We start from the raw sequence: 27,979 nt of genomic DNA on the forward strand, positions 1-27,979 counted from the left end.
CCTCCCATTTTACTTTCATCTCTTCCAGTGGTGCCTTCTCCTCTTCCAAAATAGCCCCGTAAACCGCCTACACAACCCCCTTCGCTAGTCCCCCTGCTGTCAGCACCTCTTCCAGCAATGTGGAGGCCGGCTCCACCGGAAGCTCTGTGTCTCCTTCCTGGCAAAATCTCAAACCTGCATGTATCTAAACATTTCCCCCTGCTCCAGCCCATACTTTGCTCCCAGCTCCTTCAATCCTGCAAACCGACCCCCAAAAACAAATCTTTTAGTGTCTTAATCCCCTTCTCCTCCCATTTCCGAAAATTTCAAGTCAATTTTGTAAAGGTAAATTATTCAGTTTATGGTTCGTTTAAAAACAAAATCTACATCTTCCTAATAGGTTTTAAGGTCATATGACATGTCTTTAAAAAAAAAGAAATTCCAATTAAGGGGCAATTTAGCGTGGTCAATCCACTTATCTGGCACAGCTTTGAGTTGTGGGGGTGAGACCCACACAGACGTAGGGCAAATGTGCAAACTCCATATATGACATGTCTGTGACACAATGTCAGGTGGAGGAACAGTACTTTATCTTTCAATTAGGCACTTTACAGTTTCTTGATCATCATTTCAGACCATAAACTCTTTCCCTCCCTCATTCTATTTTTTTTTGTGAGTTTTGCTTTCGGATAGCAACACGCCTGCTCTAGGCACATCCTTTGGTTCATTATTTATTTTCCTGCCCCATCACCATTTCCCTTGGCCCTTTAAGACTAACACTTCCGTCATTCGATCTCTACCCTATCACAGACCTCCCTTTTGTCCTTCTCCCACATACCCCTTGCTCAAAACCTATTGCATCTCTAACTTTTCCCAGTTCTGATGAAAGATATATATTTTTTAAATTTAGAATACCCAATTATTTTTTTCCAATTAAGGGGCAATTTAGCATGGCCAGTCCACCTACCCTGCACATCTTTTTGGGTTGTGAGGGTGGGATCCACATAGACACGGGGAGAATGTACAAACTCCACACAGACAGTGACCCGGGGCTGTGATCGAACCCAGGTCCTCGGCGCCATGAGGCAGCAGTGCTAACCACTGTGCCAACGTGCTGCCCTCTGATGAGGGATCATAGACCTATAATGTTAATTTTGTTTATCAGCCCCTCCACAGATGCTTCCTGTGCTGCTGAGTATTTCCCGCATTTTCTGTTTTTAATTCCTGAGTTTAAAAAAATGTTTTGATCTCCATGGTGAAACAATTGTGAAAAAACAAAACAAAATTTTGGCATTGAGTGCAAGTCCAGAAAGTGCAAAGAGTCCATCTTACCCAAATAGTGGTTTTTCCTAAGAATAATTAAGATAAACTTGACAAATCATGAAGATTTCAACAATAGATTCTCCATGAGATTCTTACAATCTATTGTAAAACATTAAAGAAATTATCAAAACTGCACAACTAAATAAGAAATCCTGAAAGTTTTTGGGTATAATTTTGCAGTAATATTCAAACCTGCATCGCAATTTAGAACATTATTCAATGTCTCTAATCTTTGTTGACTTCATCGCTCACAGTTCAAGCTTTCACCCAGCACTGCTTATCCCAGAGGGGCAATTTTCATAAGCAGATTGAGTCTCCCATGAACTGAAAACTGCAGCTCGATGTGGTTGGTGAGTGGGATCAAGTTCTCTTGTTTTCAAAAATTTAGAGTATCCAATTCATTTTTTCCAATTAAGGGGCAACTTCGCGTGGTCAATCCACCTACCCTGCACATCTTTGGGTTGTGGGGGTCAAAACCCACGCAAACACGGGGAGAATGTGCAACCTCCACATGGACAGTGACCTAGATCCAGGATCGAACCTGGGACCTCGGCGCCGTGAGGCAGCAGTGCCAACCACTGCACCACCGTGCTGCCCGAGTGGGATCAAGTTCGAATGGAATAACTCATTGCCTCTTAATACATTGAATCAGAGGCCACATAAAGTGACCACCATGTTTTCCTGCCGACAGAAAAGCCCAAAATATGGCACTTTCAAACTATTATAATCAAGTTGAACTATAGACTTAGATTAAAAATAAATAGAAAATTCAGTAAATTAATGAAGGTGCAGACATTTAGCAAAGATAGAACCAGATTACAAGCGATTGCAACAATTGTTATAAAACTATTTCTTACAATCTATAGTTTGTAAGACTAATGAATAAAACAGCACACGCAGTACAATGCAATACTCGGGTGCTGAGGTTTGTTGATAAAGCATTTCAATTTCACCAGTGAACATTTAGAAGCGAATGCAGGTCAAAACAAGCCTTTCATATCACAGCTGTTAAAGTGAGACATTAGCAGTCTTTCCAAGCTGGAATTCTGGGTGGCTTCCAATTGGTCTATTTACCTCTGAGTGCAGTTTTGTGTCCAATACCATTTCAAACAGAGACACCGTCCTGCCACAAAGGAAACTTTCATCCAAATAGTTTCTGAGTACAGACCATGACAGCAACACAATGGCTAGCCAAATCGCGTTGATCTGGTCTGTTTTGGTTACTGGCCACTCTATAGAGATGAAGGCAATAGGAATCTGAAATTCCTAGGACTTTTTAGTGCAAAGAAAATTTGTTTTAATACATTTTGCTTTTGTTTGTACACCCAGATTCTGTGTGTAATGTTTTTGGCTTTTCAGATCCACGTACAACATAGAATACTACAGTAATATGAGCATGCAGTGAAATCTCAGTAAAATAAGGTCATTCTTAACCCTAGAACATACAACCCAGCACTTGATCGTAAGGAGCACTTCCTGAGTTAAGTGTAGAGTAACCAGTGAGAGAGAAATAGTATTTAGAATTCCTAAATTGTAACACCTTACAGTTACACCCAGACCACATTCCCCAAGAGCCACCCCTCAAAATATTGTTAGCTCTCACACCCCCCCTTCTCAACTAAATGGTACCTGCCTCTATTTTTCAAGTTTCAGTGCTCCACTGAGTGCTTCCAAGCTATAATTCTTAGTCTTCCACATATCCCAATGTCAGAGAGCCCCGACCTCCTCCAGTTAATACCTCGCATGCCCCAAAACAAAGGCCCGTGCTCCCCCTCTTTGCGGGGGCCCCATGTCACACCCTGCCCCCTAGTGACATGGCGGCCTGCTCCCATGACATTGAGCACAGTTGCTTCACAGCTCCAGGGTCCCAGGTTTGATTCCGCGCTTGGGTCACTGTCTGTGCGGAGTCTGCACATTCTCCCTGTGTCTGCATGGGTTTCCTCCGGCTGCTCCGGTTTCCTCCCACAGTCCAAAGATGTGCAGGTTAGGTGGATTGGCCATGCTAAGTTGCCCTTAGTGTCCAAAAAGGTTGGGTGGGATTACTAGGTTACAGAGACAAGGTGGAGTTGTGTGTTTGGGTAGGGTGCTCTTTAAAAGGGCCGGTGCAGACTCGATGGGCCGAATGGCCTCCTGCACTGTAAATTCTATGATTCTATGATGTCGAACCCGACCCCAAACAATGTCAACGTCCTCCTGACTCTGACTACTCTCATGTTATACATTGTAAGGCACAGAAACCCAAATTATTGCTTGACAGACTGCTGTAGTGCTCTTTTACCTATGACAGCAACAGGCCTACAATATTGATAAATTATTTGAAATGCACAATAGTCAAGGCACAGAATCCCAAAATCACTGCTTGACAGAATGCTGTAGTTCTCTTTAACTTATGACAACAACAGGCGGCACGGTGGCATAGTGGTTAGCACTGCTGCCTCACAGCACCAGGGACCCAGCTTCCATTCCGGCCTTGGGTCACTGTCTGTATGAAGTTTGTACTTTCTTCCCGTATCTGCGTGGGTTTCCTCCCATCGTCCAAAGATGTACGGGTTAGGTGGATTGACCATGATAACATTTCCCCTTGGTGCCCAGGGATGTGCGGGTTCAGTAATGAGGTTACGGGGTTTGGGCTGGGTGGACGGGTGTGTGGGCATGGGTAGAATACTCTTTCAAAGGGTCAGTGCAGACTCATTGGGCCTAATGGCCTCCTTCTGTAATGTAGGGATTCTGTGGAAAAAAACCAGGCCTACAGTATTGATAATCTATTTGAAATGCACAATATTTAAGTCACAGAATCCCAAAATCACTGCTTGACAGATTCCTGTAGTGCTCTTTATATAACTTATGAAAGCAATAAGCCTGCATTAATTGATAAATGGAATCCAAGCTTACCTGTTGTCAGCATGACAGTAGAGATGGTCAGTATTGTGATCTCTTTGGCTTGAGGTGAGCAAACATGAACAGGCTGATGAACAATTTGATGGAGAAATCAGCCAATGATATGACTGCAGCACAGCAGGTCGGTGCAGGACAGAATGAGACAGAAAAAGTCCAGTGCAGGAGCAACTATCCCAATGAAGTGCAATGTCCAGTCCAAGTGGTGGCACGGTGGTTAGCACTGCTGCCTCAAAGCACCAGGGACCCGGGTTCAATACCGACCTTGGGTCACTGACCTTCAATTGTATCAACCCCAGCCTCACGCATGAGGTTGAATCATCACACTTCGCAGCACCTCATAGCTAGACTCTCTTCCATCGCCTTCCCCAGCTCTTCCTCCCACTTCGCCTTAATCCCCTCCATGGACACCCTGGCCGGGAATCTCCGAGCCCGCGCCGGGTCGGAGAATTGCCAATGATGCCGGAAATTCCCGCCACGCCGCACCGACCGGAGAATCAGCGCCAGTCGCGCGCGCGCAGTCGACTGGCCGAGTTCCCGCTGAGTTCCGCCGGCGTGGTTCCAACTTTGTTCCACTGGGCGGGAGCTCGGACACGCAGCTGCTGGGGGGGGGGGGGGGGGAGCTACCTTCCTCCCTGCCAGGCCACTGTGTCGCTACGCCATGTTGCGCGGCGCCGGCGTAGAAAGGGCCACCATGCGCTGACGCGGACATGGCCGCCAAGCCCATGCGCAGAGTCACGCCGGCAGTGCAGGGCCGCGTATCGCCGGTGGAACTGCGTGCAGCACTCCACCGCCGTGCTGGCCCCCTGTGGGCCACAATCGCTGGGCCAAGAGACCCGTTGACGCCGGCGTGAAACACTCTGGTGTTTATGCCGGCGTCAACACTTAGCTGAGATTTTGTAGAATTCCGGTCCCTATCCTCCTCCAGAATCCTACCATAGATCACCGATACCACTCCTCTCTCCAATCCCCTCGCCGACAGTACCGCCTTCAACAGCGAGAGGGCCGGTGCTATCAGGAAGGTCGGGAACTCCTTCCTCGCAAAATCCCGGACTTGTAGGTACCTAAACACTTCCTCCTGCTCCAATCCGTTCTTCTCTACCAGCTCCTCCAAACTCGCAAATTGTCGCCCCAGGAACATATCTGCACTGCCCTAATGCCCCTCTGCTTCCGCCTATGAAACCTCACATCCAGCCTCCCCGGCTTGAATGTACAAGATAAAGGGGAGGAGGTTAAGACCATGGATTGGGAATATGAAGTACAAAATTAGAGAGCACAGAAACATCATGTCTGTTTGGACAGTAGATCTGACAGTGAACATGCCCATAGGAAGAGATCAAAGAATGTTGCCAGAACATCTCACAACAGGAGGGGAGGTCAAGCAGTAGCAGTTTGGAATGAGATATAAGGCAAGATAGAGGGTGCAGTTGTCAAAAAACAAATGCTACAGACTAGGAATTCTACAAGGAGCCGAAGCCCATGTGAGCGAGAGGTCTTCATAGCTTCCAACTGTTGCTAACTTTTGCCTTAGTTTAATTGCTCTGTTTTATCACCTTTGCTCTTGAGTCGCCAGGTATCTTTCTGATACCGCCACGTGGTTCAAGTCCGAGTAATGATCAATAATTCAATACACTGCTTAGTAAGATTTAAATCAAAGCACATTTATTATGCACAGTAATTACTACTCATGCATAAATTCTACGTCTAAGCTACTTCTACGACTAACAGGCCAATACTTAACTCGGAACTGGCCCACCAGGTCAGGGAAACGAATGGCCTTTCGTTCGGGTTCTGAGCCTGCGGGATTAGAAGTTGGTACAGATTGGTAGCTAGGAGTGCCTATCTCGTAGCGAGCGTTGAAGTAAGACTTACTCTATTTCAGCGATGGCTGGACCGGTCACTCTCAAGGGTTGGTTCGCGTTGCTGAGTGACCCGGTCAAGAAGAGAAGCAGAGGGCCGATTTGAACTTGGGCTTGATTCTTATAGTCCCCAGGGGCTTCCCGCCTTTCGGGGCGGACACTGTACCTGGTTCCAAGTGATTGGACTTTGTCCCAATCACTTGGTTCGATTTTCTCCAATGCTGGAGCGATTCCTTGATCGATGGGCGGTCTTGAGGTGGTCGTTCACCTCCCTTTGTGTAGGTTTCTGCTGGCGCCGACGAGTCTGGGTTGGCTTTATGTATCTAAATGTTGCTCATTGTTCCCGGGGATTGCTCATTAATATGCAGATGGCTGGTGTTTTGTTGTGCTGATGGTTGCCGGTATCGATCTTGTTTGGCCTTTCCAGAGATAAATACACACTCAACCCGCAGCTGCTTGTTTGTGTCCTGTTGGCTGACTTTCCCATCAGCCTTTGCCGTTCGCCATTTTAAATCAGGAGTTAGCCATTCTAAATCGGGAGTTAGCCATTTTAACTGGCTACATTCCCTCCTTGTGATCCTAATGCGAAGCGTGAAGGATCACATAACTATGTTGCTTTCCATTCCCTGACCTGGGGGGGGGGGGGGGGGGGGGGACACGCCCTTCATGGCCTCTGCACTGACCATAGCTATGCAAAAAAATTTTAACTAACAATTGTAAGGGCGCTATGTCAAACAGGGACATGCATTGCAAAACAATAAACTGGGAACCTCTAACTATTCTCAATACACTACACTCACTTAAACATTTCATTATCCTACCTTCCTCAATCATACAACAAAATCATAGCCATTCATACACAGTCTTTCCTGGTTTGGCAGTCAAGCTCAGGATCATACAATTTGCTTATGAAAAGTTCTTTACATTTCTTTATTTGCAGTAAACGCAAGTGAATGCACTTTATTATAGATCGCGGGGGTCGGGCGTCTGGTCGTATCCGAACATAGGGGATCTGATCCTATATACCGGGGTTCAAGCGTGGTAGGCTCTCCTTCTCCATTTCCGTAGACGCATAGTCTGCACAATGCAGCAGAGTATCGCTAATGCTAGTAATGTTTCGATTACATAGGATAGGGAGTACCAGGTTATAAACTTGGCACACCAAGATGCTGTAGTGTCGCTGGTGACTGGGCTCTGGGTACTGCGGGGAAGTGAAACATTAGCGGCTGGGGGGCTTGAAGTCATGGGCTTCGCGTTCACGTGCAACCAAATATCCAAAATCATGGGGGTGATCCACGTGAAGGAAGTCCTCATGGCTCTTCTCTTTCCTTTTCTTTCTTCTCTTCTCCGGTCCTGGAGCTTCTGGTGTTCTGTGGAAACAAGCATAGTGTCTGTAACTATCTTTGTTTAATATCTCGTACGATAGTGTGTCTTTCCTGTAGTGCCAATCACTCCCTTTATAATTGGTCACTATGTGTGACTCCCGCATTTTTTTTTTCAAAAATCGAATTTTCGGACAAGACACACTTCCCAATAATGAACCAGTGCGAGCCGTCTCGCAGACTGTGCAATTTACCATCCAAATGTTTCAGGATGTAAATAGCATGTGGTTGGCAACCTAAAGATCACCTAAACAAAACAAAACTTTTTGAACTGGAAGTGCCAAAATGAGGTGCGTATGGGCTGCGACGGGTAAGAGTTGGATGGAGTCCCCGGGTAGGATGGCTACCAATGCCGTATCTCTCCTACCCGAGCGTAGTTGACCAGAGGGGGGTTCCCAGGCAGGGCGGGTCCCAAGCCGTTTCTCCACTACCTGAGTAACTGACAAGAACGGGCAAAAAATGTAGTCATCGTGGTGGGGCTGCCGTAGTGGTTCGTTCCTTCGAACCAGAAGGGCAGTTACGAACGGGCGCCTGGTTCCTTAACCAGTCTCTGCAGACAAGCTCTCAGAGGTTTCTGCTGAACCGGTGTCTGGCAATGGTGAGTCTCTAGGCAAGTCCTCAGAGGTTTTGGCCGAATAGGCGTGAGGCAGTGAGAAAAACTCTCCTGTCGGACATACAACATTTAACAAACAACATAAAACATTCTGCAGGTTCCATCAGAAAGGACAACACTTCTCCCAAGTGGTTCCTTTTAAAACATCATCTGGACACCTCAGTTCTCGGTTGCGAACAGGGTCGCAAAGGGGTTCTCGGTTTGGGAGTCAGACCCAAGGTCATCCTCTTCTCCCGGGTGCCAAACTCTTGAGTGTATGAGGGCTGAAAGGGCTGCGTGGTGTGAGGTGGGGTCGCACTCGTCGTTGTAGACGAGTCGGAACGAGGTGTCTCGGTGCCAATAATTGGTGTCTAGTTGTGGGGACAAAATCGGAGTCGTCAGTGTGGTTCGGTGGTGGGGTTTATTTAGGAAAGTGATCGTGAAGGGATCACTTGGATCGTAGTCGGATTCATTGGGTGTGGGTCCGGTTGCATGGGGATAGTACGGAGGCGTGCTGTGGCTATCGTCCGAGTCACAGTCGCTGTCTCTGCTGCTGCTGTCTGTGGGCAATCTGGGGCGGAGTGTATATTTCGGGGGTGGAGTCGAGGTCGAGTCCGTGGCTGGGCTGGACGTGGTGGGGGTTGGTAGGGTTACACTGGCTGTGGGCGGGGTGTGGTGTGCTGCGTCAAGCATGACGTGGTGTGCGTGGTTCGACTGTGTTCCATATGCCTTCAGCTGGTTTATATGAAACTACGCAGTCTTACCATTGGGGTACTTTATTTTATAAACGGAAGGGCTTACTTTATCCGCAATGGATTACGGACCCGAGTATTTTGGTGACAGGAATGTGCTGGGGTTATATACAGAGAGCATAACTTGCTGTCCTATACTATATTCAGTCGCATGCACTGACTTGTCGAAACAAGCCTTGCTCTGTTTCCTTCTGGGGCCCAATTTTGCTGCGGCTGCTAGCTGAGCCGTTTTAACATTTTCCACTAATTGTTCGACTGCTTTCTCGTGTGTGAGGGCCGTCACTTCGGGGCTGGTCAAGTTCAAACCTAATAAAAATTCTGCGCCTTTCATGGGGCGTCCGGTCATGAGGGTGTGTGGGGTGTAACCTGTGGAAGTAGAAATTGTGTTACACAAAAACATCAGCGCAAAAGGGAGGACTGAGTCCCAAGTGGTGTTGTTCTGCTGGACCATTTGTCTGAGGGTGGATTTCAGGGTCCGATTCATGCGCTCCATGATACCACTCGACTGTGGGTGGTATGCTCTGTGGAATTTTTGGGTGATGCCAAATATCGTGAGGACGTTCTGCATGACACGTCCCGTAAAATGGGAACCTTGGTCTGAGTCAATGCTGCGGGGGAGTCCCCATCTTGTAAAGATGTGGTGGGTCAAAATCTTGGCTGTGGTTTTTGCAGTGTTTGTGTGGGCTGGAATGCTTCCACCCATTTTGTAAATGTGTCAATTACCACAAATACATATTTATAGCCATTCCTGCAAGGGGGCAATGGTCCTATAAAATCGATCTGGAGGTTAGTCCAGGGGCCATTAACAGGTCGGGTGTGGCTGAGTTGGGCCTTTTTGGCATATCTGTCCGGATTATTCTGGGCACAGATAAGACAATTTTCTATGTAATGGTTTACATCCTCCTTTAAATTCGGCCACCAACAAAGCTGCTTGAGATGGGCTGTAGTGGGATCGATTCCCTGATGTCCATGACCGTCATGGAACAAGCAAATCAATTGATTCCTGTCCTGTTCAGGAACCACATAAAGGGTGTATTTTAACACCACACCGTCATGTGTGGTCAGTGCATTTCTAAATCTCTCAGAGGGAGCTGGATATTTTCCTTTTACAATCTCCCTGAGATTGTTGTCCTGCTTCTGGGCCTCCACTAGATCCTCGATCTTTGTCTGTGAGACCTGAACTGCACTCACTGGTGTGCTTTCGGGGGGTGTCCAAAGGTATCCGTGTCTGGAACCTGCTTTGACCAGGGCGTCGGCTTTCACATTTCCAGGGGGGGGAGGAACGATGGTGACTGCGGACTCTGATTATCCCATAAGTCCTGTTCTGGGCTCTTTCTAAAATGTGCCGGAGCGATGGGGCTGAGGGGAGGGGTTTTCCGTCTGCGGAAACAAATCCTCTTGCTTTCCACAGGGGCAGAAATTCCGTGAGGCTGTTGCAGACATAGAGGCTGTCCGAGTATATGTCTGCTGGGCTGGGGAAGGAATTTGGGTGTTCAACTATATATGAAATGGCCGCGAGCTCTGCTGCCTGTGTGCCTAAGTGTCTGGGTAGTTTTAACGATATTTCCTCGAGGGCTCATCCCTGCGCGTCCTCGACATAGATACCGCAACCTGTTATGCGCTTCCCATCCAAGACTGTGGAAGATCCATCCACATAGAACCTTATGGGCTCACACGTGTCCATGTGCTGTGGGTTCTGGTTTGAACTACCTATCTTTCTGGGGGGGTGTTTTAGCGATAAAGGGGCCTGTGTTGTGGTGTGGAGAGATAATTTCGCATTCATGGGGGGTTCCGGGGTACTGTAAGTTGTCGGCTAAATAGGTGTGTGTCTTTGTCCTTTTAACAGTGATGTCCCATCCCTGCAAGAGAAGGGTCCATCTAGCTGCTCTTATTTGACTGACGGTACCGTCTTTGAGTCGTCCATCCAGTAAAAGTTGGGTGGGGGTGTGTTCGGTGAGAATTGTGATGGTGTTCAGTCCAATAATGTACGAAAAATACTGGACTGCCCAGAATACTGCGAGCAGGTGTCTCTCACAAGCTTAAAATCCCTGCTCCACAGCATCTAAAAGTCTGGAGGCGTAAGCTACGGGCCTTAACTGGTGGTGCCGTTCCTGGAGGAGCACGGCCGAAAGGGTGCGGCCTGTGGTTGCTACCGCTTTGGCGTAAGGGGAAAGCGGGTCTGGAACTTGTAGAGCGGGGGCTGCTATGAGTGTCTGTTTTAAAGAGTCCACAGCATCCGTGTGCTGCGGAAGCCATTCCCAGGGGGCTCCTTACTTTAGGAGGTCTGAGAGGGGTGCTGCCTTGCTGGCGAAACCGTCAATGTGGTTTCGGCAATAGCCAACCAGTCCTAAAAACGACCGGAGGGCTGAAACGTTCTGGGGAAGGGGCAATTTAGCAATCGAGTCAATCCTTTTATGCTCGATCTCGTGTTTACCGTGTGTGATAATTGTTCCCAAATATATCACCTTTTCTTCCAAAATCTGGGCCTTTTTGGGGTTGACTTTACAACCAGTTGAGTGTAATTGTTCCAGGAGTTCGGACAGAAGCTCAATGTGCTCTTCCTTGGTGTCTGCCTGCAGTAGTAGGTCGTCTACATAATCTACCAGACATTCGGGGCAAGAGAACTTGGCTAAACCATTTGCCAGCCGTCGGTGGAAAATGGAGGGGGAGTTGTGGAAGCCTTGTGGCAGGCATGTCCACGTGTACTGCTGTGCTTTAAAGGTGAAGGCAAATTTGTACTGGCACGCCTTTGCCAATGGATGGACCAGAATCCATTATTGATGTCCAAAACCGTGAAGTATCGGGAATTGAGTCCCTGCTTGAGCATGGTCTCGGGACTTGTTGCTACAGTGGGGGCTGCTGCGGGGGTGACTTTGTTGAGTTCCCGGTAATCGATAGTCAGTCGCCATGATCCATCGGGCTTTCTCACTGGCCAAATCGGGGCATTATTAGTGGCGGCTACTGATCTAAGTACGCCCTGCTCTAATAAGCTTTCTATTACCTTGGAGATTTCTCCCTCTGCCTCTTTGGGAAATCCGTATTGTTTTTGGGGTCTAGGGTCAGGTCCTGTTACTTGTACGGAGCCAGTCATCCGTCCACAGTCGTGCTTGTGGGTCGCGAATGCTGCCCTGTTCTTTTGCAGAACTGCCCTAACCTGCTTGTCCGTACTAAGCGTGGTCGAGTTGAACCAAAATTCGCCTATTGCGCTAATTTTGTTCATGTACTCTCCTATGTTGAGCGTTGCGGGGGGTTTTGCGGATTTTGCCATCTTCCAGACACACTGGTTGACTGGATCGAATGAAAGGTGGTGGGAATTCATGAAATCGATTCCCAGAATGTGTTCTGCTGTGTGGGGCAGGTCAACTAAAACTACGGGGTGCTTGTTGGTGATGGTACCGATTTGAATGGGTACAGGGGCTGTGATGTGTCCCTGCTGTGAGTGGCCTGTAAAGCCGCTGAGGGTGATAGTGGCTGTAGTGGGCCACGTGTCTTTTTGAAACATGGTGGAGGAATTTATTGTGGTGCGGGACCCTCCTGTGTCCCAGAGAAATTCGATGGGCTGTCCCCGAATTTTCGCTGCAACTACCGGTCGTCCGGACCTATCCCAAAGGGTGTCACAGACCCAACTGGGGGAGCCCGCACATCGTCAGTCCGTTCCTGTCAAGTCCGTCTGATCTGAACGGGCGCTAACGCTATGAATGGGCTCTGACTTTTTCTTAATCAGAGTGCCCGTCTGATGGGCTCTCTGTGGCCTTTTAGGGGCATTGCACTCTCTTGCGAAGTGTCCCAACTGTCCGCAGTTGTAACACTCCTGTGACTTGGGTGGGGGGCTGTTCTTTCCCTCATTCACCCATGCGGGGTTCTGGTGGGTTTTTACTGCCTGCATATCTGCGCCGGCCTGCTTTTCCTCTGTATTCTGGACTGAGGGGTTACTTTGAACAGATTGCTCCCAAGCGCGGGACAATCATTTCACTACCCACTTCTCGTTATGGGCCTCCTCTGAGGGATCATAACTCGCGCAGGCTTTCTGTCCTGTTTCTGTGGCATGGGAGATAAGGGTGCGGGTCCATTTGGCCATGTTGTCTGGGGACAAATGGGTACGGTCTAAGTCTCCAAAGACTGCTGCAAAGTGAATCCACAGGCGTCCAGCGAACGCTGTGGGGTGCTCGGATTTCTTTTGCCTACATTTGTTGAGGCCATCTACGGGGTCACCCCGGTTATACCTGATCGCATCCAGGATCGATGCATTTCTGCAAGGGTGCCTCCTCCTACATTCTGTGAGTCGGGAAGGGCTGCTGCTACTGACGGGTCTAAACTTAAAACAGTGAGCTTTACATGCTCTCGCTCATCCAGGCCGTACATGGTCGCCTGATGTTTAACTGTGGCAAAGAAATGGTGGGGGTCTGAGGTGGGGAGGAACGCGTCCCGTAATTGGGTCACTGTTAGGAGGGTGTAGTATAGAAATTCCGCATCGTCCACTATGGCTGTGCGGTGGGTGGTTACAGGGTTCATTGGAGCGTGAACTATCTGCTCTGTGGGGGGTTGGGGCGCTTTTCTCTTTTGTGGCTTTCCCTGCGCACATGTTCCCTGAACATATCTCTGCGCTGTTTCATTCAATTCTTCCCAATCCGGGCCGTCTTCCTGATCTAATCTTTCTCCAAAGGTTTCCTGAAAACCTTTTTGAACAGAAAGCAGTGATTGCAGCTCTGCAATCTGCTTCCGGCACTTTGCGTGGTCTAATGTGCTTAGTCTTTGTTTTGTGGTGGCAGCATGGAGTGCTCTTAATGCTGCCTTGAGGTCACTACACTGTTTTTGTAATGCCTCTACCTGTTTTTCCGTTTCTTCTCGTAGCAGGACTGCACGTTGCGTGTCCTGATATGCCGTTTCATATTGAGACTGGAAGCTGCTTAAGTGCGCCAGACAAGACTGGTGAGCCCTTTTGGCGTCATCCACCTCTCCAACTTTTGCTGCCAACTTCCTTCTCAAATCTAAATTCTCCTTTTCTACCTCTCTTACATCGACCGTACTCATTCGATGTATTTCTTCTACTTCTTTCCGGAGCGTCCTAACGACCTCCGTGCCTCGCAATTGTGCCAAGCAGGACACGATTGCCATCGGTTTGCGAGCTTTCCCTAAGCTCTTTTTGTGGATCTCGCTCAGGGTCTCCCACCAAGTATGTCCTATACTTCCGGGACCTGATTCCTCGTTATCACAGAATTCATTCCAAAGGGGCCATCCTTTCCCTTTGCGATATTTCCTGATCTCTTCCTCCCAAATGGGACATTGTCCCACTCTACTGCTGCTGGTCGCTGTGACCGCAATTTCCTCAGGGTTCATGAGGCGCTGCATTGCCTGCATTGCCATCTTTCCTATCCGAATGCTTCTTTTAATTTGGGACAGATGAGCTAAGGCGGTGCTGTAAATACGGGTACGGCTTTCGCTACTTTCCGAAATACAAACGTCCGACAGTTTTGACGCAACAAAAATCTATCAGTTTTACCTTATAGCCCTGTTAGTTACGCACACTTCTGAATTATGACTATTGATCAGAACTGCTTGAACACTTGTGGTTTTCTGTTTCCAATTGGACTTCTAATTCAAATGCTGGGTTCTCCCGGAGTGGTTTTCCACTTCTAGATCGGGTCCCACCAGAGTCGCCAAATAAATGTTGCTAACTTTTGCCTTAATTTAATTGCTCTGTTTTATCACCTTTGCTCTTGAGTCGCCAGGTATCTTTCTGATACCGCCACGTGGTTCAAGTCCGAGTAATGATCAATAATCCAATACACAGCTTAGTAAGATTTAAATCAAAGCACATTGATTATACACAGTAATCACTACTCATGCATAAATTCTACGTCTAAGCTACTTCTACGACTAACAGGCCAATACTTAACTTGGAACTGGCCCACCAGGTCAGGGAAATGAATGGCCTTTCGTTCGGGTTCTGAGCCTGCGGGATTCGAAGTTCGTACAGATTGGTAGCTAGGAGCGCCTATCTCGTAGCAAGCGTTGAAGTAAGACTTACTCTATTTCAGCGATGGCTGGACCGGTCACTCTCAAGGGTTGATTCGTGTTGCTGAGTGACCCGGTCAAGAAGAGAAGCAGAGGGTCGATTTGAACTTGGGTGATTCTTATAGTCCCCAGGGGCTTCCCGCCTTTCGGGGCGGACCCTGTACCTGGTTCCAAGTGATTGGACTTTGTCCCAATCACTTGGTTCGGTTTTCTCCAAAGCTGGAGCGATTCCTTGATCGATGGGCGGTCTTGAGCTGGTCGTTCACCTCCCTTTGTGTAGGTTTCTGCTGGCGCCGACGAGTCTGGGTTGGCTTTATGTATCTAAATGTTGCTCATTGTTCCCGGGGATTGCTCATTAGTATGCAGATGGCTGGTGTTTTGTTATGCTGATAGTTGCCGGTATCGATCTTGTCTGGCCTTTCCAGAGGTAAATACACACTCAACCCGCAGCTGCTTGTTTGTGTCCTGTTGGCTGACTTTCCCATCAGCCTTTGCCGTTCGCCATTTTAAATCTGGAGTTAGCCATTCTAAATCGGGAGTTAGCCATTTTAACTGGCTACACAACAAATTAGGTGATAAATTAATAAAAGATGCAAAACGGCAAGAACTGCAAAGTTTGAAAGAATTTCGGGTATACACAGAGGCCCCAGATGGAGGACAACGTGTTTTGTTTCATGAATGGATATGCACGAGAGGGCGGCATGTGGCACAGTGGTTAGCACTGGGATTGCGGCGCTGAGGACCCGGGTTCAAATCCCAGCCCTGGGTCACTGTCCGTGAGGAGTTTGCTCATTCTCCCCATGTCTGCATGGGTTTCACCCCACAACCCAAAGATGTGCAGGTTAGGTGGATTGGCCATGCGAAATTGGTCCTTAATTGGAAAACTCTAAAAAAAATTTAGAGTACTCTAAATTTATTTTAAAAAGAAAAAAATGAATGGATATGCAAGGAAAAAGTGCTTCCCGTTGAAACTTTTATGGCCAAAGCCAGACTAATAGCACAAGTTTTGAAGAAAATTTGCGTGACGAAGATGTAAGAGTAGATTCACCTCCGGCAGACGAAGTTATTTTGAAGATCTTCTTGGTTCTGTTAGCAACAAATGCTTGGGATTGCAAGTCGATAGATATTAAAGCTGCTTTCTTACAGGGGTTGAATGACGACTCCAGAGTTTGGTATTATTCAGCAAGGTTGATTTTGTTAAAGTTGGGTTGTTTTTAGTTGAAAGCAGACCCTGCAATGTTTTATTGGCACCATAGAGGGAAACATTCAGGCATTTTCATGGTGCATGTAGAAGATGTTTTGTGGTGATTGGAGTGAATTTGAGACAAATGTTATGAACGGACTTAGAACACAGTTTAAGATTGGAAGTCAGGCCTCTGGTGCATTCAAATTCATTGGGTTAGAAATCAGGCAGAGTGGTTTGCATGTCACTCTGTATCAGCACCCTTACTTGGAGAATATTAACTCCACAACAATCACTCGTGGTGGGGCCTCACAAAAAGATACAGCGGCTTCTGAAATAGAGGAACTCCGGAGTTTAATTGGGCAGCTGAATTGGCGAGCCAGACAAATCAGACCGATCGCCAGTTTTGATGTTTTAGAACTAAGTACTAAAATGAACGGTCCCAAAGTTGAAGAAATTGTTCGAGCAGACGAAACATTGGTGAAATTAAAATTGGAGAATTGATTTGAAATTCACATCTTTAGGTGACATTAGGTGGGTAGCGGAATGATTAAAAAAGGGTCACCAAAAGGTCTCCAAAAATGATCCCCAAGGATCGCCTGACCGTTTTTCCCATTTTCTTCCCCAGGTGACTTCTGGTTACACTGCAGTGTGTGGCCACATGAGGCTGATGCAGAGACGGTGCCATGGACTTTCTGCCTCACTGGGTCACTGTTATCGTCACCGCCACCGACACAGCCTCCAGCAGCCACTCCGGTTTCTTCAGCAGCTGATCAGACAGGTTAGTCAGCACCTGCACCTACAACTGAAGAGTTTAAAAGAAAGAAAAATGACTTCCGGGTGCGGCGATGACCAGCTAAGTTGCACGTTTCGGCACCTCCCGTTTTAACGGACTTTTGGGCTCTTATCGGGAGCCCCAACGGCAATTTTTGAAAGCTAAACCCACTGTGAGGCGACATAGAAGGGAGTCCCCCCAGATGTGAATGGACAGAAGAGATAATAGTGGCCAGATTACGGAGGATCCTCTGGAGCAGCGGCAAAGAAGGGAAGTGAGAAGCAAGATGGCGGCGGAGGGAGGCCAGTTGGTATGGGGCCTGGAACAGCAGGAGTTCCTCCGGCGATGTGTGGAGGAGCTCAAGAAGGAGGTGCTGGCGCCGATGCTGTAGGCGATTGAGGGGTTAAAGGAGGCGCAGAAGACCCAAGAGATGGAGCTCCGTGGAGCGAAGGCAAAAGCTGCCGAAAATGAGGATGAGATACAGGGCTTGGTGGTGAAGACGGAGACGCACGAGGCACTGCATAAGAGGTGTATGGAGAGACTGGAAGCCCTGGAAAATAGCTCGAGGAGGAAGATCTTAAGAATCTTGGGTCTTCCCGAAGGGGCAGAGGGAGCGGACGTTGGGGCGTATGTGAGCACGATGCTCCATACCTTAATGGGAGCTGAGGCCCCGACGGGCCCCCTGGAAGTGGAGGGAGCGTATCGAGTCCTCGTGAGAAGACCAAAGGCAGGAGAAATACCTCGAGCAATAGTGGTGAGGTTCCACCGCTACAAGGACAGGGAGATGGTCCTGAGATGGGCGAAAAAGACACGGAGCAGCAGGTGGGAGAACGCGGTGATCCGCGTGTATCAGGATTGGAGTGCGGAGGTGGCGAGAAGGAGGGCGAGTTTCAATCGGGCCAAGGCGGTGCTCCACAAGAGGAAAGTGAAGTTCGGAATGTTGCAGCCGGCAAGACTGTGGGCTACACACCAGGGTAAACACCACTACTTTGAGACGACAGAAGAGGCGTGGACATTTATCGAAGAGGAGAAGTTGGACTAGATTGGAGAAAGAGTGTTTGAAATGAAGTAGTGAGGTGGTGGCAAGGGACTGTGAATCAGATGGGGGGGGGGGGCAATTTCTTTCCCCTCGAAGGGGGGGGACACGAAGAAATGTGGGCGCCGGTGGGGAAGGAGAGAGGGAGCTGTGCCATCAGGGGCGGGGCCGAGAGGGAAGCGCGGGCTTTGTCCCCGCGCTATGGAAATTGTGGCGGGAAAAGGGGGCGCAGGAAGGAGGGGGCCTCACATGATGGGAGGCTAAGGATAAACTGGGAAGCCGAGGTCAGCCAGAGTTTGCTGACTTCCGGAAGCAATATGGGGGTAGCAACTAAGCTAGAGAGGGATTTAGCGGGGGGAGGGGGAGGTTAACTGGGTTGCTGCAGCTAAGGGGAAGGGCGGGCTGTTACGGGATGGGATGGGAGGGCGCCGTCGGGGGGAAAAGCGGGTGCGTGGGAACCGGGTGAGGAGCTGGTCTAAAAAAGGGGATGGCTAGTCGACGAGGGGGGGGGGGTAAAGAGCCCCCCAACCCGGTTGATCACGTGGAACGTGAGAGGGTTGAACGGGCCGATTAAGAGGGCAAGGGTACTTGCGCACCTAAAGAAGCTAAAGGCAGACGCGGTCATGCTTCAGGAGACGCACCTGAAACTGGTGGATCAGGTCAGATTAAGGAAAGGATGGGTGGGACAGGTATTCCACTCTGGCTTGGATGCGAAAAATAGAGGGGTGGCTACACTGGTGGGGAAACGGGTATTGTTTGAGGCGAAGAACATAGTGGCGGACAGTGGGGGTAGATACGTGATGGTGAGTGGCAGACTGCAAGGTGAGGCGGTGGTGCTGGTGAATGTATATGCCCCGAACTGGGATGACGCGAACTTTATGAAGCGTATGTTGGGGCGCATCCCGGACCTGGAGATGGGAAAGTTGGTAATGGGGGGGGACTTCAACACGGTGCTGGACCCAGGGCTGGACCGGTCCAGATCTAGGACCGGGAGGAGGCCGGCAGCGGCCAAGGTGCTTAAGGGCTTTATGGAGCAGATGGGAGGAGTGGATCCCTGGAGATTTACTAGGCCAAGGAGTAAAGAGTTTTCCTTCTTCTCCCATGTCCACAAAGTGTACTCCCGGATAGACTTCTTTGTCCTGGGAAGGGCGCTGATCCCGAAGGTGGCAGGAACGGAGTATTCGGCTATAGCCATTTCAGATCATGTCCCACATTGGGTAGATCTGGAAGTAGGAGAGGAAAAGGAACAGCGCCCACTCTGGAGATTAGATATGGGACTGTTGGCAGACGAGGGGGTATGTGTAAGGGTGAGGGGATGTATTGAAAGGCACCTAGAGATTAATGATGACGGAGAGGTCCAGGTGGGAGTGGTCTGGGAGGCGCTGAAGGCGGTGGTTAGAGGGGAGCTGATCTCCATAAGGGCCCATAAGGGTAAACAAGAGGGTAAAGAAAGGGAGAGATTGTTGAGGGAGATTTTGAGGGTGGACAGGCAATATGCGGAGGCTCCAGATGAAGGGCTATACAGGGAAAGACGGAGATTGCACACGGACTTTGACTTGTTGACCACGGGTAAGGCAGAGGCACAATGGAGGAAGGCACAGGGAGTGCAGTATGAATATGGAGAGAAGGCGAGCCGGCTGCTGGCCCAACAACTTAGGAAGAGGGGGGCGGCGAGAGAGATCGGAGGGGTTAGAGACGAGGAGGGAAAGATGGAACGGGGAGCGGAGAGGGTGAACGGGGTGTTTAAGGTATTTTACGAGAGGCTATATAAGGCTCAACCCCCGGAAGGGAAAGAGGGAATGATGCGTTTCCTAGACCAGCTGGAGTTCCCGAAGGTTGAGGAACATGAGATGACAGGACTGGGAGCGCAGATTGAGGCGGAGGAGGTGGTAAAAGGAATTGGGAACATGCAGGCAGGGAAGGCCCCGGGACCGGATGGGTTCCCGGTGGAGTTCTATAGGAAATACGTGGACCTGCTGGCCCCACTTCTGACGAGAACCTTTAATGAGGCTAGGGAAAGGGGGACACTACCCCCGACGATGTTGGAGGTGACGATATCGCTGATCCTGAAAAGAGACAAAGACCCGCTGTAGTGCGGGTCATACAGGCCTATCTCCCGCTTGAACGTAGATGCCAAGCTTTTGGCCAAGGTGATGGCGACGAGGATAGAGGACTGTGTCCCTGGGGTGGTGCATGATGATCAAACGGGGTTTGTTAAAGGGAGGCAATTGAATGCTAATATACGGAGGCTGCTGGGGGTGATGATGATGCCCCCACCGGAGGGGGAGGCGGAGATAGTGGTGGCGATGGATGCAGAGAAAGCATTTGATAGAGTGGAGTGAGACTACCTGTGGGAAGTACTGAGGAGATTTGGATTTGGAGAGGGGTTCATTCGATGGGTTCAGCTCCTGTACAGGGCCCCGGTGGCAAGTGTGATTACAAATAGGCAACGATCTGACCACTTCCGACTATATTGGGGTACAAGACAGGGATGTCCCCTGTCCCCGTTACTGTTTGCGTTGGCAATTGAGCCACTGGCCATAGCGCTGAGGGGCTCCAGGAAGTGGAGGGGGGTACTTAGAGGAGGAGAAGAGCATCGGGTGTCATTCTACGCGGATGATTTGTTGTTGTATGTCGTGCACCCAGTGGAGGGGATGCCTGAGATAATGCAGACACTCAGGGAGTTTGGAGAATTTTCAGGATATAAATTGAATATGGGGAAGAGTAAACTGTTTGTGATGCACCCCGGGGAACAGGGCACGGGAATAGACGATTTACCGTTGAGGAGGGTAACAAGGCATTTCCGGTATTTGGGGATCCAGGTGGCCAGGAACTGGGGAACCTTATTAACTTGCCAATTAACTTGGCACGACTGGTAGAGCAGATGGAAGAGGACTTTAGGAGGTGGGACATGGTGCCCCTGTCATTGGAGGGCAGGGTGCAGGCGGTTAAAATGGTGGTTCTTCCAAGGTTTCTTTTTGTGTTCCAGTGCCTCCCTGTACTGATTACAAAGGCCTTTTTTAAAAAGGTGGACAAGAGTATTATGAGCTTTGTGTGGGCTGGAAAGACCCCAAGAGTAAAGAGGGGGTTCCTGCAGCGCAGTAGGGACAGAGGGGGACTGGCACTGCCGAGTCTAAGTGATTATTATTGGGCCGCCAACGTGTCAATGATATGTAAGTGGATGAGGGAAGGGGAAGGAGCGGCGTGGAAAAGACTGGAGATGGCGTCCTGTAGGAGAACTAGCCTAAAAGCACTGGCGACGGCGCCGTTGCCGTTCTCCCCGAAAAAATACACCACAAACCCAGTGGTGGTGGCAACTCTGAAAATTTGGAGGCAGTGGAGACGACATAAGGGAGTGACGGGTGCCTCAGTGTGGTCCCCGATAAGGAACAATCATAGGTTCGCCCCGGGAAGGATAGATGGGGGATTTAAATCTTGGCAGCGAGCAGGAATTGTGAAATTGAAGGACTTGTTCTTAGACGGGACGTTCGCGAGTCTGGGAGCACTGACAGAAAAATGTGGGCTGCCACCTGGGAATGCATTTCGCTATATGCAAGTGAGGGCCTTTGTGAGGCAACAGGTGAGGGAATTTCCGCAGCTCCCGGCGCAAGAGATCCAGGACAGAGTGATTTCGGGGGCATGGGTGGTTGATGGCAAGGTGTCAGATACATATAGGGAAATGAGAGACGAGGGGGAGACGATGTTGGAGGAGCTGAAGGGAAAATGGGAGGAGGGGCTGGGGGAAGAGATAGAGCAGGGGCTGTGGGCAGATGCCCTAAGTAGGGTAAACTCTTTGTCCTCGTGTGCCAGGCTCAGCCTGATACAATTCAAGGTTCTACACAGGGCGCATATGACTGGAGCAAGGCTGAGTAGATTTTTTGGAGTGGAGGATAGGTGCGGGAGATGCGCGGGAAGCCCGGCGAACCACACCCACATGTTCTGGTCATGTCCGGTATTGCATGGGTTCTGGGTGGGTGTGGCAAAAGTGATTTCAAAGGTGGTGGGGGTCCGGGTCGAACCAGGCTGAGGGTTGGCTATATTTGGGGTTGCAGATGAGCCGGGAGTGCAGGAGGCGAGAGAGGCCGATGTTTTGGCCTTTGCGTCCCTAGTAGCCCGGCGAAGGATTCTACTTATGTGGAAAGAAGCTAAACCCCCGGGCGTGGAGGCCTGGATAAACGACATGGCAGGGTTCATAAAATTGGAGCGGATAAAGTACGCACTAAGAGGTTCGGCTCAAGGGTTCACCAGGCGGTGGCAATCGTTCCTCGACTATCTCGCAGAGCGATAAGGGAAAATAGGAAAGGTAGCAGCAGCAACCCAGGGGGGAGGGGGGGGGGGGGAGGACTCATTTGGGTCGTCAGGGGTTCTATGTGTGTGTTTATATATTAGTTATTTATATTAGATTTTACGAAGTTACTATTTTAGTTACCATTTCTGTTGTTTCTTATTTTGTTGTTGGCAGTTGCCGTTAGTTAGCATATTATTTATTTAAAAAACGATCAATGTATATAGTATTACAAAGTTGTAAAATGGGAATTTTTTGTTTGATCGAAAAACTTTAATAAAATATATTTTTTTAAAAAGAAAGAAAAATAATTATCTTTAAATGTAGTTCCTGCAGATTCTCCTTCTGCACAAAGTTAGTTTCCAGTAGTGCTTCGTCCTCTTCTTTTTTTCCAGGCCTGCATCTCCCATCCAAAACCAAGTGACTTCAACAAGTATCCCAGTCAGTGACTCATAGCCCAAATATTCCCTTATGCATGATTTAGATAAGTCGATAATTCATGTGTGTCCTGTGGGGGTCTCCTCCCGTTTTAATTGATTGTTATTGAAAATATGGAAAGGTGTGTCATTTGAAACATGGAAGTCTGGCAATATCTGGTCTGAGAGAAACATGAGAGGATACAGGGCAAGATCCCACAAAGGGTTAACTGCCAGGGAAGGATTGTAAAATGCAGATATCCTTGGTCAAGCAGGCTTAGCAAACAAGACAAACAGGATTTTGAATAAAGCCAAAAACAATGGCTCACCCCTTCATTGAAAGTAACTATCTTAGTAAACATCTGGAAAAGCATGGATGAGGTTCAGTTGAATTTGATGAGAATTCTAGGTGTGAAAATTTGCTAATACCAGGTAAATTAAAGAAAACTGGAGAGTATCAGTCGACGAGAATCATAATTTAAAGCCAAAATCAAAGTCAAAATTATGAGCTGAGGACACAATTGGAAAATAAAAGTATGGAAATGACAGGAATTAAAAGTAACACCTCTATTGAAGTCAAAGCATCTTTGAATATCACAAAGGACACAATGTAATCTGATCTATGAGGTGAAGTCAAGTCAAAATGAGTACTTAGTTGGATTAGAATGTTTAGAACAAAGATACTTTTTACAATCAAAGAGAATCAAGAGTTACTTTACAATAAAGTCATCAAAACTAGATAACTGTTAGAAAAATATATAAACCCGAAGAAAGGGGACAGCCAGCAGAGCCAGCTCTCATAGCTCGGTACATTGGAAAGATAGAACACAGCAACCGAGCTCATCAGCAAATACATCTAAAGAAGACCAGATTTTAAAAAGAAGATTGATTGTCAAGTTGGGTCTGAAGGTCCCTTCAACCAACCACAAGGATCCAGAAGCAAGATCTTTTTACTTTTCTGTAAAGACAGTGATTGCATCTTTTAAAAAAAATATATATATAATAATAAAATAACTTAAAGGTTTTAACCTGAAACAGTGGTTATTAGCCTACTTTACTTACTTAGCAACGCATGACCCAGGATATCAATGCTACTGAGGGGTAAGTAGGTAAAATTCTTCGGTGAGACTTCCGGGTGCGGCGATGACCAGCTGAGTCGCACGTTTCGGCAGCTCCCTGTGAAACGGACTTTTGGGCTCTTGATAGGAGCCCCAACGGCAATTTTAACGGCTGAAAACACCGTGCGGTAAACCAGAAGGGTGTTCCCCCTGGACACGGATGGAAAAAGGAGAGGAAAGTGGCCGGATTGCAGCGGATCCTTTGGAACAACGGCAAGGAAGACAAGCAGAAACCAAGATGGCGTCGGAAGGTGGCAGTTTCATATGGGGCCCTGAACAACAAGAGTTTTTGAAACGCTGCGTGGAGGAGATAAAAAAGGAAATGAAGAAAGAGTTGTTGGCCCCGATATTACAGGCGATTGAAGGGCTGAAAGAGGAACAAAAGACCCAGGAGCAGGAGCTTCGGGTCGTGAAGGCGAAAGCAGCAGAGAATGAAAACGACATACAGGGCCTGGTGGTGAAGTCGGAGATACAGGAGGCACACCAGAAACGATCTGTGGAGAGGTTGGAGGCACTGGAAAATAACGCAAGGAGGAACAACTTGAGGATTCTTGGCCTTCCTGAAGGTGTGGAGGGGGCGGACGTCGGGGCATATGTGAGCACGATGCTGCACTCATTAATGGGAGTGGAGGCCCCGACGGGTCCGTTGGAGGTGGAGGGAGCATACCGAGTTATGGTGCGAGGACCGAGAGCAGGAGAAGCTCCCAGAGCCATAGTGGTGAGATTTCTCCGTTTTAAGGATAGAGAAATGGTCCTTAGATGGGCGAAGAAAACTCGGTGTAGCAAATGGGAGAACGCGGTGATCTGCGTCTATCAAGATTGGAGTGCGGAGGTGGCGAGAAGGAGGGCGAGCTTTAATCGGGCCAAAGCGGGACTTCACAAAAAAAAGATAAAGTTTGGAATGCTGCAACCGGCAAGACTGTGGGTCACATATCAAGGGAGGCACCACTACTTTGAGACGGCGGATGAAGCGTGGACTTTTATTGTAGAAGAAAAATTGGAATGATTGGACTACGAAAATGAACGCTTGGACAAAGTGGTGGGACGAGTGGGGGGGGGGGCGAAGAGGGATTGTATGATTAATCCTGCGGTATGGTAACTTTTCTTTCTCCCACAGGTGGTGATGGGGGGAGGTGGGGAGGGAGAGGAGATGGGGCGTTGGCCATGGGAGGCGGGGCCGAGGGAGAGGCGCGGGCTTGGTTCCCGCGCTATGATAATTATGGCGGGAATAGAGAAGCAGGAAGGAGGGGGCGCTGCACGGGGCGAGCCGTGATCACGGGGGGAAGCCGAGGTCAGCCAGAGTTTGCTGACTTCTGGGAGCAACATGGGGGGAGTAATTACGCTAGCGGGGGGTCTAGCGGGGGGGGGGGGGGAGGGGGGAATTACTGGGTTGCTGCTGCTGGGGAAAGGGGGAGTGGGTGCGTGAAAGGATGGGCGGGGGGGGCACCGTCTGGGAGAAATACAGCCGCGTGGGAACTGGGCGAGAAGCTGGAAAAAGATGATGGCTAACCGGCAAGGGGGGGGGGGGGGGTGGGAAGCCCCCCAACCCGGCTGATCACGTGGAACGTGAGGGGGCTTAACGGGCCGATAAAGAGGGCACGAGTACTCGCACACCTTAAGAAACGTAAAGCAGATGTGGTCATGTTACAGGAAACGCACCTGAAACTGATAGATCAGGTTAGGCTGCGCAAAGGATGGGTAGGGGAGGTGTTCCATTCGGGGCTGGATGCGAAAAACAGGGGGGTGGCTATATTAGTGGGGAAGCGGGTAATGTTCGAGGCAAAGACTATAGTGGCGGATAACGGGGGCAAATACGTGATGGTGAGTGGCAAATTACAGGGAGAGATGGTGGTGTTGGTAAACGTGTATGCCCCGAATTGGGACGATGCCAATTTTATGAGGCGAATGCTAGGACGCATCCCAGACCTAGAGACCGGAAAGCTGATAATGGGGGGAGACTTTAACACGGTGTTGGAACCAAGGCTGGATAGGTCGAAGTCCAGGACTGGTAGGAGGCCGGCAGCAGCCAAGGTGCTTAAGGATTTTATGGAGCAGATGGGAGGGGTGGACCCGTGGAGATTCAGTAGACCTAGGAGTAAGGAGTTCTCGTTTTTCTCCTATGTCCATAAAGTCTATTCACGCATAGACTTTTTTGTGTTGGGTAGGGCATTGATCCCGAGGGTGAGGGGAACGGAATATACGGCTATAGCCATTTCGGATCATGCCCCACACTGGGTAGACTTGGAGATAGGGGAGGAAACAAGAGGGCGTCCACCGTGGAGAATGGATATGGGACTAATGGCGGATGAGGGGGTGTGCTTAAGGGTGAGGGGATGCATTGAAAAGTACTTGGAACTCAGTGACAATGGGGAGGTTCAGGTGGGAGTGGTCTGGGAGGCGTTGAAGGCGGTGGTTAGGGGGGAGCTGATATCAATAAGGACACATAAAGGGAAGCAGGAGAGTAAGGAACGGGAGCGGTTGTTGCAAGAACTTTTGAGGGTGGACAGACAGTATGCGGAAGCACCGGAGGAGGGACTGTATAGGGAAAGGCAAAGGCTGCATGTGGAATTTGACTTGCTGACCACAGGCACTGCAGAGGCACAATGGAGGAAGGCGCAGGGTGTACAGTATGAATATGGGGAGAAGGCGAGCAGATTGCTGGCACACCAATTGAGGAAAAGGGGAGCAGCGAGGGAAATAGGGGGGGTGAGAGACGAAGATGGAGAGACGGAGCGGGGAGCGGAGAGAGTGAATGAAGTGTTTAAGACATTTTATAAAAAATTGTATGAAGCTGGGAGGGAGAGAATGATGGAGTTTTTGGATCGGCTGGAAATTCCCAAGGTGGAAGAGCAGGAAAGGATGGGATTGGGAGCACAGATCACGGTAGAAGAAGTGGTGAAAGGAATTAGGAACATGCAGACGGGAAAGGCCCCGGGACCGGACGGATTCCCAGTTGAATTTTACAGAAAATATTTGGACTTGCTCGCCCCGCTACTGACGAGGACCTTCAACGAGGCAAAGGAAAGGGGACAACTGCCCCCGACTATGTCAGAAGCAACGATATCGCTTCTTTTAAAGAAGGAAAAGGATCCGCTACAATGCGGGTCCTACAGACCAATCTCCCTCCTCAATGTAGATGCCAAGGTCTTGGCCAAGGTAATGGCAATGAGAATAGAGGAATGTGTCCCGGGGGTGGTTCATGAGGACCAAACTGGGTTTGTGAAGGGGAGACAGCTGAACACGAACATACGGAGGTTGTTAGGGGTAATGATGATGGCCCCACCAGAGGGTGAAACGGAGATAGTAGTGGCGATGGATGCCGAGAAAGCATTTGATAGAGTGGAGTGGGATTATCTGTGGGAGGTGTTGAGGAGATTTGGGTTCGGAGAGGGGTATGTTAGATGGGTGCAGCTGTTGTATAGGGCCCCAGTGGCGAGTGTGGTCACGAATGGACGGGGATCGGCATATTTTCGGCTCCATAGAGGGACAAGGCAGGGATGTCCTCTGTCCCCATTACTGTTTGCACTGGCGATTGAGCCCCTGGCGATAGCGCTGAGAGGTTCCAAGGGATGGAGGGGAATACTTAGGGGAGGAGAAGAACACCGGGTATCTTTATATGCGGATGATCTGCTACTATATGTGGCGGATCCAGCGGAGGGGATGCCAGAAATAATGCGGATACTTGGGGAGTTTGGGGATTTTTCAGGGTATAAATTGAACATGGGAAAGAGTGAGCTGTTTGTGGTGCATCCAGGGGAGCAGAGTAGAGAAATAGAAGACCTACCGTTGAGGAAGGTAACAAGAGACTTTCGTTACCTGGGGATCCAGATAGCTAAGAATTGGGGCACATTGCACAGGCTAAATTTGACGCGGTTGGTGGAACAGATGGAGGAAGATTTCAAGAGATGGGATATGGTAGCATTGTCAATGGCAGGGAGGGTGCAGGCAGTTAAGATGGTGGTCCTCCCGAGATTCCTTTTTGTGTTTCAGTGTCTCCCGGTGGTGATCACGAAGGCTTTTTTCAAAAGGATAGAAAAGAGTATCATGGGTTTTGTTTGGGCCGGGAAAACTCCGAGAGAGAGGAAGGGATTCTTACAGCGTAGTTGGGATAGGGGGGGGCTGGCACTACCGAGCCTAAGTGAGTATTATTGGGCCGCTAATATTTCAATGGTGAGTAAGTGGATGGGAGAGGAGGAAGGAGCGGCGTGGAAGAGATTAGAGAGGGCGTCCTGTAGGGGGACCAGCCTGCAGGCTATGGTGACAGCCCCATTGCCGTTCTCACCAAGGAACTATACCACGAGTCCGGTGGTGGTAGCTACACTGAAGATTTGGGGACAGTGGAGACGACATAGGGGAAAGACCGGAGCAC

This window comes from Scyliorhinus torazame, chromosome 8 (assembly GCF_047496885.1).
Source record: "Scyliorhinus torazame isolate Kashiwa2021f chromosome 8, sScyTor2.1, whole genome shotgun sequence".
NCBI lineage: Eukaryota > Metazoa > Chordata > Chondrichthyes > Carcharhiniformes > Scyliorhinidae > Scyliorhinus > Scyliorhinus torazame.